This window comes from Coffea eugenioides, chromosome 8 (genome assembly GCF_003713205.1).
Source record: "Coffea eugenioides isolate CCC68of chromosome 8, Ceug_1.0, whole genome shotgun sequence".
NCBI lineage: Eukaryota > Viridiplantae > Streptophyta > Magnoliopsida > Gentianales > Rubiaceae > Coffea > Coffea eugenioides.
The window spans coordinates 34868022-34881168 of record NC_040042.1 but is presented as its reverse complement, the minus strand read 5'-3'; the positions used below and the strand labels follow the sequence as shown (position 1 = coordinate 34881168).

General features: G+C 39.2%; 1 pseudogene; it reads right to left on the bottom strand.

Moving 5' to 3' along the window:
- Positions 1–10105: 10105 nt before the first annotated feature.
- On the bottom strand, positions 10106–10912 carry LOC113780630 (annotated as a pseudogene).
- Positions 10913–13147: the final 2235 nt, after the last annotated feature.

Below are 13147 nucleotides of genomic sequence, written 5' to 3'. Positions count from 1 at the left end.
GAATAAGCACGAAATCAGGTTGTAAGTCTTTAATCAAAACTGGAAAATTGTGGACAGCTTTACAACCTACAAAAACAAAATAACCTTCAACGTGAAACAAATTAGAAATTGGGTAAAGAAGTAATGGTACATCATCAACTAAATGGTAAGAAGGTATAGAACAAGTTTTAAGTGTGAATACTCCCTTTGCCACTTCATTTTTCCTTCCACCAATTGATTCAACTTGAGAAGGCATTGCTAGCCTTTTACACTTTCCTTCAAAATCTGCATAAGAAATACAAGTGTTAGGATGGAAATTATACTCAAAAGAAGGTAAAGATGAAGAATGAACCATAGGTAGTAAATGAGAGTCAAAGTTTGGAATTCTCCCTTCATGGTTGGTTTGAATTGATTCCCCTTTGGTATGGACAGATTTGAATTGAAATTGTTCCATGAGGTGATCCCAAATAGATTTAATTCCTAAAAGACAAACTCCATGGAAACTAATAAATTGTACAAGTGACTTTGGAATGGAGCATGGCATGACTAACTTCACTTGACTTTGCTTAATCTGCACAAACGAAGAAACACTAAATAAAACAAAGGTAAGTTCATTAGGAAAACAATAAGCCCTCACATTTTTGCTCAAAATCGTCTCACTTTCTCTCTTTTCTTCCTTTTTACCACTCATCTCATCAGATTTTTCCATCTCTTTATCTAGTTTAACGCCCTCGATTGTTTTCTCATCATCAACCTCCTCAACAAATGGTTCAATAGGATGAGATACTCCTTTGTTGGGAATAGGGTCAGCTATCTCCTTCTTAGAAAACTCACTTTGATAGCATCCATTTGACTCCATTTGTTTTTGGTGTAGAAGACGTTGATATGTCTCCCAAAATGACTCCGCATGAGGTGGTTCAACTCTAAGTTTAGTCTTAGAAAATGCTGAATGAACCTTCTTATCACCTCTTGCATAAACCGGCTTTAAAGAGGTAGATTGCATGGAACCCCTCCTCTTGAGAGATTCGTTCTCTCGTTGGAGCCGATTGTACAAGTCCGCAGTATAATGGAAGGGTACAAATCGTTTCCTCATCACTTGCTTCATTTCAGTCCAAGTGGCAATCGGTTGTTCCCTATTTCTCCTTCTTGTGGCACATACTTGCTCCCACCAAATAGATGCATAATCTTGAAATTCAATAGCTGCAAGTTTTACCTTTTTCTCTTCAGAGTAGTTGTGGTCTTTGAACACTTGCTCAACTCGCCTAACCCAATCCAAGTAAGCTTCAGGATCATTCTTCCCATGAAAAGTAGGCATTTTAGTCTTGATGGAACCAAGATTGTCATCGGTTCTCCTAGGTCGGCCTCGACCTTCCCTCGCTTCCCTGTGGCTTTTCCTTGATCGGAATGAGGTGTTAGAATGATACCCCTCATCATCTGCATCATGCTCAACACTCTGAGCACTTGAAGCCCTATTGGGATTATCTCCAATACTTCGCATCTCAATGGCAGCCAACCTGTCGGATAATTGTGTCGTCACAAATTCTTGTCTCTCCACTTGGTTTTGAAGAGCTTGAAGTACCAGTTTGAGTGACACGTCGGTTTCAGACGGCTCAGGCATGTTCCCCTCTTGAGACATATTGTCAAACCTGCAAAACAAGTGTATCCTAGTTTACCTTGCAAAACACTCGTGTATCACTCAAGGAAACACACTCACTCTCAATTTTCCTTCTCAAAGTTCTTAAAACAACTCAAACTCTCAAAAATTCCAGAATTAATTACCCTATAAGCAAGTAATAAGACACAAAGCAGAATTTTGTAAATCCTAGAAACACTACCCGAAGCTAGAACCTCTTTTTTTTTTTTTGAGCGGCTGTTTTTTGCTGAGTTTCTGGCCAGTATTTGGATGGTAAATGGTGTTTGTGGCGGTTTAGGTTTGGTTTTGGAAACTGATTTTGGGGTGCTTGGGGTCTGGTTAGGTAGTTTGGGGTCGTTGAAATTCAATTAAGATTGGAAACTCAAGAATTGGAAACCAATCAAGATTTGGAGACTCAAGTTTTTTTGGGAAACCAATCAAGATTTGGAGACTAATCAAGAATTGGAGACCAATCAAGAATTGGAAACTCAAGATTTGGGAAACTTGATTTCCTTTGTGTGAGAGCCAATTCCTTCTCTTCTTCCTTTTTTTTTTTCTCTTTCGTTTTTTTTTTCTCTTTTTTTTTCGGCTCTTCAAGGAATACAAATTCAGATCACACCAACAAGTTCAAGAAAACGGATGAAAGGTTATGCAAATTTCAAGAAGACCCTAGTTCTTGATTTATTGTTCAAGAATTTCAAAACAAGACTTGGTGGTCCAAGAACTTCAAGAATTTGTTCAAGAAGCTCAAGAACTTCCCCAAATTACGTTGTGGTGTTTAGGGTTTGCAAGAACAACAACCAATACTCAAGAAATAGGCAAAACAGAATTTCAGCAATACTCAAAAGAAAATTCCAGCAATACTCTAGCAACTTGGACACTAAAACAATATAAGGTACGTGACTCTTTTTTTTTTTTTTTTTGGTCTTTAAACCCTAACAACCCGAACAAAAGTATAACAGACTCAAGAACAAAAGTTGGACAGAAAACACAAAAAGACAATACCCAAACAGTTTTTTTTTTTTTACTCGGATGAACAGTAACGTGAACAGTACGCTACAATACGATGAACAGTATTTCGGAACAGTAACGATGAACAGTAATCGCTACAGTTTTTTTCTTTTTTTTGACAAAAGACACAAACTAATAAGATATGAACAACTTCAATTGAAAGAGAATTAACCTGATGCTCTGATACCAACTGATGAGCAACCCTAGGGGAAGACCCTCCTAGAACCTCCCAACCTTGTAATTATCAGAGTTGGATCTTTTTTCCCAACAGAAATTGAACTCGATTGTTCTCATGAACTCAAGACCTCTGACACACAAAGGTAATCAGCAACCTTAAGCAAATAAAGATGGATGAAAAGACACCACGATTAGGGAACAAACTAATCGATAAAGTCAGATTTGAATCCTAAGCAATGAACTCAAGAATTCAAGAGTAAGTTCGATTAAGAACTTGAAGGAAAATTTCTCACGATTTCTGGTTGTAAAAATATTCTCCCTTTTACTCTTACAAGAGGTGCCTTTTTATAGGCTAAAACTAGAGCAAAATCCGGCCCACATAAACCTGGAAGAAATTCGGTCCGCATAAAGAGCTTAAAGAGCTAGCTCTTTAAGGCTTTCCGATAAGGCCCGATAAGTAATAAAATACTCAACGCCTAACAACTACTAAACTAAACAGTCTTAAAACAACTACCAACTAAGTTAACAAGTATGAGATCACTCCTTTACTTCAAATGTACAAGTGAACAAAGTAACTTCATGGTCCATCAAATCTTCAAACCTAGCTTGTTCCTTGCTTGTATGGTGAATGATCAAGGCTCGTAAAGCTTCTTTCACCTTCTTGGTTCTTGACCTTGTCATCGGACCGCCAATGTGGACCAAAGGATCCTTGCCCCAAGGTTGAAGTTATTGCACACCCGTATCCGCATCAACAATTAACCGGATAGAAATTAAATTTAAATCAATAATAAGCAAGCTCTAGCCAAGGAGAAAACTTTGGAAGTGGTTAACACAACTGCTCATCAATGATAATTTCATTTATTCATTAATAAATAAGATAATTACCAAACAGACGATGACAATTAGCTTTTCCTTATTGTGCTGATAGTTAAGGTACATCTGTTAACCGTTTTCCTAATCAAGAAATAATCTTAGGTACGACTATAGAATTTAATTTTCTGAGTGCATTAAAAACTAGAGAAACCCTGTTCTAATCAATAAATATGCTATGAGGGTTTATTTAGATTATATTATATGTTTCCCTAATATGAAATCAATCACGCCAATTACCACTAATTTAAAATAATTAAATAATTACGAATTTAACTATCTTAATTGGCATTAGATTGTTAAGTTGAATTAAATATTGGACCATTGATATTCAAACAACAATGAGAAATTAAATCAGGAAACATACAAATATTAACGAATAAAAGAAATAAATAAATATAATTCAATTTCATAGTTGTAGTTGAACCAAATCCTTCGTTACCTTGACTAAAAAAAGAAATTAATTGCTCTTGATTGAGAAGAGTCCACGCAATTTCCTTGATGAAAGTTGCATACACCGTTTGTCTATTAAAAAAACAAAAGAAAAGAGAAGTTCGTCTCCTTTTTATTGCGAAGACCAATAGCCAACTAAAAGCCAGAGGGAGACGTCCTAATCCTTTTTTTGTTTCTACTTATCAATCTCCTAAAAAGAGATTGATCCCTACTCCTCCTAGGAAAAGTACATAACTCTTTCCTAACTAGATAGCGATACAAATTGATAAGAGTAAGAGTCTGCCCACTCTAGCCAAGCACCCAATTAGAAGTTGATTTGAAATAGGAAACTCCTTTGTCGATTAGGATCTTGAACTTCCGGACTTAGATACTTGACTTAGGCGTGCTCACGCTGATCAGGTCAGGAGTCCTCTGCTGAAAAGTTTCTTCACGACCCCTTTTTACTCTTTTTCGCTCCAAAGTTCTACAATCAATGTCAATTGCCAAACTTAAGTAGAATCAATTCAATAATGTAATATTTAGCCAAAATTACAAAAGAATATTTACAATTTCGCTAGCTAATATGCACCCTATAAAAAATGAACAGATTTTTTTGCAGCATTAATTAGTATGTATGTTCTAAAACTAATCTACTTTCAGGGATTTGTTTTGTATTCTTATATTAGTGCATTCATATGAATGACATCTTTATTATTTTGATTACGCATGTCTTACATTTGAATAATAATGTCTTTAGAGTAAATCTAATTGATGAAATCAAAGAGGTTATGATGATGAGATTTAATCAATTACTATTAAGGTTTATTTTTAAATATTTTTAGTTATAGTATTTACAAGATAGGACATCGTTAATATGATCATAGATTATCATATATTAAGTCTCTTATATAAGTAGTAAATCTCATCTACTATTATGTGTAACATCTAAATGATTAAGATAAGGATTAGAGGACTTAGGAGAAGGAAAACCTTTCATTCTAAGTAGTTTCACAATCAAATTACTCTTAAAAAAAATTGTGAACTTTTCCCTCTAATTTTGCTACTATGCACTCTCATATTTTAGCATTGTCTCCTGTATTTTCATGCTCATTCTCCATTAATTTAATTCACCAAGGTAGTCCGGGTATAATCTCCAACGAATGATGACATATTTGTTCATCTATCCATTTACATCCAGACTTTAAATAATAGTACATGCAGAGGCCCCGTCTTGGGCCTGGACACGTGGCAGCCCAGGAATGGCAGAGTTGGGCTTGGACCCCAGGCCCCTGACAGCCGTCCTGGGACACGCCGCCACTAGGGCTCCGAAAGGCTTCAAGGAACAATCCCGCAGAGGGCGGGGAGAATCCCCCTTAGCGCGGGATTGAGGCTATACCGGGTAAGTCCCGAAACGTACGGAGGTCGGATTTTCGAGCATGTATAAATGGTAACGCACACCAACTACATGAGGTACGCTCACTATTCGCCAATTACTCCCGACTGTTTCACTTTCCGTGAATCTCACTCACCGGAAAACTAACTTGACCGTCGGAGTGCCCCCGGGAACCACCTCGGGGCTCCCCTGTTAGTCACCCTAGAGACTACTTCTTGTTTGTTTTGCAGGGCTGGGATACGTTCCTCTCATCAGCACGCCAAGCTCATCAGGTCAACTCAGTCCGGGGAAGCTCAGCGCTTCTTCAGTTGGCGCCGTTGCCAGGGAACGGAAGATACGAGTAGTTGTGTTGATGGCGAGAACGCGTTCCAAGCAAACCGTAGGGAACACCGATTCCGGAGCCGGCGAGGGGTCCCGGCGAATGGAGACCGAGGCGGCCCGGGGCGCCGGGGGTTTAGCCCTTTCAGAGGAATGGAGACAGCAGATCTTTCAGTTCATGACGGAGAACCTCCCCATGCTGGAGGACGTAATTCGACAAGCGAAGGAGAAGGAATCACCTCTCGACCCCTCGGAGGATGAGTCACGGGATCAACCCCCCAGAGGAAAACGCCCGCGGACTCCCCCTCGCCCCCGGGCCTCGGTGGTCAGGGATAGCGAGAGGTACTCCCGCGACCGGTCTGCGGAGAGTAGACCGAGAAACCCCTCACCGCGGAAGCCTGCGCGGAACGAGCCTGAACGCTCCCCCGACCGATCTGTCAAAAGTCGGTCGCGCAACCTTCCCCAGTGGAAGCCTGTTCTAGACGAACTCAAGCAGATCTTGCGGCCGCAGTTGCACGAGGACAACTATACCGCCTCGCCCTTTACCCGAGGGATAGAGAACTACCCGTTATCTCGGAGATTCAAGATCCCGAACATCGAACTGTATGACACTTCGACCGACCTAGAAGACCACCTCTCGGTCTGCAAACCGCTGCGGATAAAGTCCGCTGCAAAACCTTCCCATGTTTCAGAAGGGGAAGACCCGGCTTTGGTTCCAGGGTCTGGCACCGGGATCCATCCGGAGTTTCCCCGAGCTGGCCAGACAGTTCGCCGCCCAGTTCGTCTCCTCGAAAACTTACTCGAAAAACCCGGTTCACCTGATGGCAATTAGGCAGAAGCCGGACGAGTCCCTGAGGAATTTCATGACCCGCCTCAACACGGAGAGCTTGCAGATCAGGGACAAGGATGAAAAGGTGGTCATGGCCGCCTTCATGAACGGGCTCAGGGGGGAGGAGCTCTTCTACAAGTTCGCCGAGAAGCCTCCTAGAGACCTGGAGGAGCTCTTGATTAGGGCGCACGCAGCCGCTAATGCAGAGGAGGCCGCACGCCTGAAGAGGGAGTCGGCATATTTTGAAGCCTTAAGATAATGAATCAATGGGATGTTCTTAAAGTTTGAAAACTTGATACTCGACCCAGGAGGTCGGCAGGGTTTAAAGCTTTAAAGTCTGAAAGTTTGATGCTCGACCCAGGAGGTCGGCAGGACTGTCTCTAGATCTTGACGCTCGACCCAGGAGGTCGGCATGGATGCCTTTAAAGTTTAATGCTCGGCCCAAGAGGTTGGCAGGATTGTCTCTAAAATCTTGACGCTCGACCCAGGAGGTCGGCATGGATGCCTTTAAAGTTTAATGCTCGGCCCAGGAGGTCGGCAGGACTGTCGCTCGATCCAGGAGGTCGGCAGGACTGTCTCTAAAATCTTGACGCTCGACCCAGGAGGTCGGCATGGATGCCTTTAAAGTTTAATGCTCTGCCCAGGAGGTCGGCGGGACTGTCTTTAAAATCTTGACGCTCGACCCAGGAGGTCGGCATGACTGCCTTTAAAGTTCAGTAACAGCGCTGTACCGGAGGTGATCCTGTCAGAGCAGTGTGTGACGCTGGTTTCCCACGTGGCTGGGGTATAGATTAGGTCAGCTTGGAAGCCCTACCTAATCTAGGGGGCTAGTGTAGAGGCCCCGTCCTGGGCCTGGACACGTGGCAGCCCAGAAATGGCAGAGTTGGGCTTGGACCCCAGGCCCCTAATAGCCGTCCTGGGACACGCCGCCACTAGGGCTCCGAAAGGCACCAGGGAACAATCCCGCAGAGGGCGGGGAGAATCCCCCTTAGCGCGGGATTGAGGCTATACCAGGTAAGTCCCGAAACGTACGGAGGTCGGATTCTCGAGCAGGTATAAATGGTAACGCACACCAACTACATGAGGTACGCTCACTATTCGCCAATTACTCCCGACTGTTTCACTTCCCGTGAATCTCACTCACCGGAAAACTAACTTGACCGTCGGAGTGCCCCCGGGGACCACCTCGGGGCTCCCCTGTTAGTCACCCTAGAGACTACTTCTTGTTTGTTTTGCAGGGCTGGGATACGTTCCTCTCATCAGCACGCCGAGCTCATCAGATCAGCTCGGTCCGGGAAAGCTCAGCACTTCTTCAGTACACAAACAACAATTACTACTAATTATTTGAGTACATTCAAATCTAACTCCTCCATTACCTCAAGAAGTGTGCACTCAGCATATCTTCGACCAAGATTCCATGGAGTCCACAATGTTCTCACAATCCTATTCAACTCACAGTCAACCATTGAAGGTATTAGATTCGATCTTGGGTTCGTCTCCTTTGTTCTTTTACCTTGCAGCTCCAACAATGAAAAGGCTCTAATTTTAGAGGGATTCGGTGAAAGAGATAGTACTTATCTCCTTTTAATTATAATCTAGATTTGTCTACAAGATGGTTGGACAAAAATGCCCTTTTGATTTCAAAAGCATTAATGACTATACCAGCGCAAATACTTAAAGTGTATACTTTTTTATGTTCAGGGAGTACTTTAAAATAAAATTTAGATTATGGGCCAAAACTTGACAAGGAGGATAGTTTAAGGACTCCCTAGGTACTTTAATCTACTGAAAATTAATTGGAGGAGAGTTAAATGTAGAAATGGATAAAACTCTAGTAATCCATTGACCCATTAATTCTGTTCAACTAGGCATACCAAATAGAAGAAAGAAAATGATTAATTAAAACAAGAACTTACACACGCACACTCACATATATATATGTATGCAAATTAATTTTGTATCTTAAGTTATCAATTTTAGGTTTTGGATTTACGGAGGAATTAATTATGTTCTGGTACCAAAATTGGGTGGGTACAACTTAATGGGTAGTGGCCAGTGGGTCAAAAAATGGCCTAATCGGGTTCCAAAGTGTTGTATGCTTGAGATCCCTATAGAATTCAAGTTAGTAAAGGACTCCAGGACTATAGTCTCCAGCCCAATCAGGACCATCCTAGAACAAATTCAATCCAAAGTGTAAGAGTTCATTCTTCTTAGTTTTGACAGGTTAAGTGCCCTAATTTAATTTCTAAAACAATTCTTGTTTCTTTTTCTGTTGCAATTATTATATTTTTGTTATATGCCCCGGGATACATCTAAATGGCATACTTTATGTAAAGCAAGATTGGTCAGTCAGTTGAGAGTGGAAAATTTTATGAGATATATAATTCAGGTGAAAGTCTTCCAGATTTGGTAAGTTCAAGGCTACAATATCTGTTTTTTTTCTTTAAGGGAAGCAGAACTTCTCCTCCTTGTTTTACCCTTCCAAAATCACATGGGCCTCTATTACAGCATTTTGTAGAAGTTTCTTGGTTTTCTTGCGCAATTTCACAGAAACTCAAGGGTGAACTCAATTACCATAAAAGAAAAAGATCTCAATTTCCAAGAAATATCCCCAAAAAACAATAATTCAACCAATATAAATTATATTTTCTCAGAAAAGAAATTTTGAAAGTTACTTTCGTATAATTCATAATCCAACTTGAATTGTTATTGCAATGTGAAAGAAAAATTAAGGATGCTAACAAGGAATATTGGCAAGGAGAGCAGTATCATGGAACTTGCATCTTCAAGACTTCTCTCAAGGCTATATTTGTTTTGCTATAAACCCCATCAAGCACAAGTTTGAGCCGATTTGGTAGTTAGAATTAAGGAGATGTCTTGATTTGTTTATTTAACATAAAGTTTCTCCTTCTTGTTTTACCTCCAAAATTACATGACCCTCTATTATATTATGTAGAAGTTGCTTTTCAGTGCTATTCTTTCGCAATTTCATTATTTCGTAGAAACTTAAAGGTGAAATCAATTATCAAGAAATATCCCAAAAAAAAAAATCTAACCAATATTAATCATATGTTCTAAGAAAAGAAAACTTGAAAGTTACTTGCTTGTAATTCACAACCCATGGTGAATTGTTATTACAATGTGAAACGAAAATGGAAGCATGCAAACACGGAATATTAGCATGTAGTGCAATATCATGGGGCCGTGTTGGCACAAAAAAAAATACACAGTGAAAGCAATTTTAACACATATAAATATGTATGGGAAGAGAAGGACAATAAATACTCTATGATTTTATTAACACAAAATTTAACAATAACAATATCAAGTCATAATTTTTTGCTTTGATAACTCACAAATCTCAACTTAGAAGCTTTCCCTCAAACTCGCTCTTTAAAACTCGACTTGACTCAACTCAACTTGACTTGACTTTTCAAATAATAATAGCTTAGTTTAATTTCCATCAGGCTTGCTTCCAGGCCTCTCTCAAGGCGATATTTGTCTTTCCATAGCCCTCATCAAGCATAAGGTTGAGCCCACTCACATACTTAGATTCATCACTTGCTAGAAATACTACTGCCTGTGCTACATCCTCAACCTCAAATACCGCATGCTTCAAATTTGCTGCCTGGTAAAACCATCCCTCTGCCTTCTCCTTTTCCACATTTCCAAATTCCCTCATCAGCAATGGAGTTGGCAGGGCAAAAGGAGAAACACAATTGACTCTAATCCCATGTTGGCCTAATTCCACGCACAAGCTTTCACTAAGCCCTAAAAGGGCTTTCTTAGTTGTGGCATATACATGAGTCACATCTCCGGCTGTTGCTGCACTAGAAGTGAAAATGATGCTTTCTTTCTTAGCAGGGATCATGACTTTTGCTGCATGTTTGGCACACATGAACGCACCGAAGACGTTAACGTTGAAAACCCTCCTGTAATCATCGTAGCCGACATCCGATATGTTCTTACAGTTGTCGATGATGCCTGCGTTACTGAACATTATATCAAGCTTCCCGTGCTTGGCTATGGCTGTCTCCACTGCATTTTAGACATCAGATTCGTTACTAACATCACAATGGACGTAAGAAACAGCTTCCTTGCAGCCAAGATCTTCGCACAAGGCGCGGCCGAGTTCATCTTGGATATCAGCTATGATAACTTTTGCACCATGATGGACAAATAGCCTTGTGGTGCTTTCACCAATGCTGCTGGCTCCACCAGTGATTATTGCTACCTTGCCTTCTAGTCTTCTGGTGCTGGTCAAAGCCATTGAAGAAGAGTCTCCTATTTCACTTTTCTGTAATTCAAATTTCCCTATGAAAATGCCAATGGATACACGATGAGATCTATTTTATAGAGACCAGATAAGTTTTTTCCACTGAAAGATAATTAAAGAATTCAATTTCTTATTAGTTGTTGATGGGTTGTTAATATTTATTTAAATGGAACATTCACAGAAAACAATGTGGCCTTGTACCAGTTGACTTGAAGATGGCCACTATGAAAATGCCAAAAATACACGATGAGATCTGTTTTGTACCGACCTGATCCCTTTTTTTCTGCTGAAAAGATAATTAAATACTTTAATTCCTTATCAGTTATTTATGGGGTGTTAATATTTAAATGGATCATTGACAGGAAACAAAGCGGCCTTGGATAAGTTGTTTTGAAGATGGCCACTATGAAAATGCCAAGGGATACACGATACGATCTGCTGAGCAATCAGATCTGCTTTTCGCTGAAAGATAATTAAAGAATTTAATTTCTTATTAGTTATTGATGGGGTGTTAATATTTAAATGGAACATTCACAAGAAAGCAAGGAGTCCTTGTATCAGTTCTTGACTTGAAGATGGGGATACACACGACACGGTGAGATCTATTTTACGAATGTTTTTATGCTAAAATATAATTAAAGATTTTAATTCTTTATTAGTTATTTATGGCATGTTAATATTTAAATGGAACATCTATACTACATATAAAGGCTGAGGGAAGGGTTTAGGGTTAATATTGGAGTTAATATTTATCGTCAATTTATGAACTTTCTTTTTGATCTTATAAAAGCCACACACTTTTATTTTAATTACCTATAACTATCCAAAACTAATTTTACTTTTAAATATATGTTTTCAACATAATTACTCCTAAACATTATAACTACCAATATAAAATTATTTTATGAAAAATATTTAAAAGATTAAAGTTTGCTTCAGTAATAAAAATTTTACTTTAAATATATGACCATAAATATCAGATATATATTTTTTTTTGATTTGCACACACATTGGATTGGATGTACATTGAGCACTAGTTCATATAAAACAAGGAGGGAGGCCTTGGATCAATTGACTTGAAGATGGCCAAGCCCAGTTCCGACCATGATAACAATGAATAATTTTGATTCTTGAATACTTTAGCAACATCTACGTTAAATGTCTAAGTATGAATGTAAGGTTTATGTGATTGTTATGTTCTGTTTTTCAATGTTAAGGTCCTCTCTTTTGTCGCTCTATTCCTATTAAGGTATACAATAACGAAGCCATATTTCTCTAATCCTAAAAATCATAGAGTGTAAAGTTCCACAATTATGGTAGCATGTTCATAAATCATAAGTGTCTGGGCTATAACGTAAATTTCAACAATTCTTCTAGCATTCTCAGGCTGATGCTTGATTTCTCGATTAACGTATTTCTTTTCTTTCTTAAAAATTAAAAACAAAAAACCAAAATACAAGTAGTTTACCGGACCTGAATTGCAAGCTTTTCGCCATGGCTACAATGTTCCTCCTAGCTAGGAGCAAAAAGTAAACAATCAAAAGGTCGTGTTCGTATGTCCATTGTCTCACTAAGGAAAATTAAAGTGCTTTTCGTTCAATTACTCGAGGAGAAGTTTTATGGCCATCATTGAGTAAAGGGCAAATTCCATTTTACCCTCCTGTGGTTTAGCGCTTTTTTACATAAATCCTCTATGGTTCCAAAAGCTATACATAACCCCCTCATGGTTTGGATTAAAGTGTCAAAGTGACGAAAATAGTCATTCGTAACGGAATTTCTAAAAATATTGAAATTACCCTTATAAATACATGACACATTAACCCCGTATAATTTTTATATTTTACCATATAACCCCCTTATGGTTTAATATTTTACCATATAACCCCCTTATAGTTTTTAAAATATACACATAACCCCCTTTGATTAATAAATAATTTTTAGCTTTACATAAGGGTATTTTTGACATTTTAGGTAACTCCGTTAAGAATGATCATTTCTGTCACTTTGACACTTTAATTCAAATCATGAGGGGGTTATGTATAGTTTTTGAAACCATAGGGAGTTTATGTAAAAAAGCGCTAAACCGCAGGAGGGTAAAATGAAATTTGCCCTTGAGTAAATATGCTAAGTGGACAATAAGAAAAGACGGTTTCAAAGTTGTGTGTTCCAATTACGCAAGCTCAAGAATATTAAATTAGGCGGCTGCAAAGGTCAAGAGCGTGATGTTTT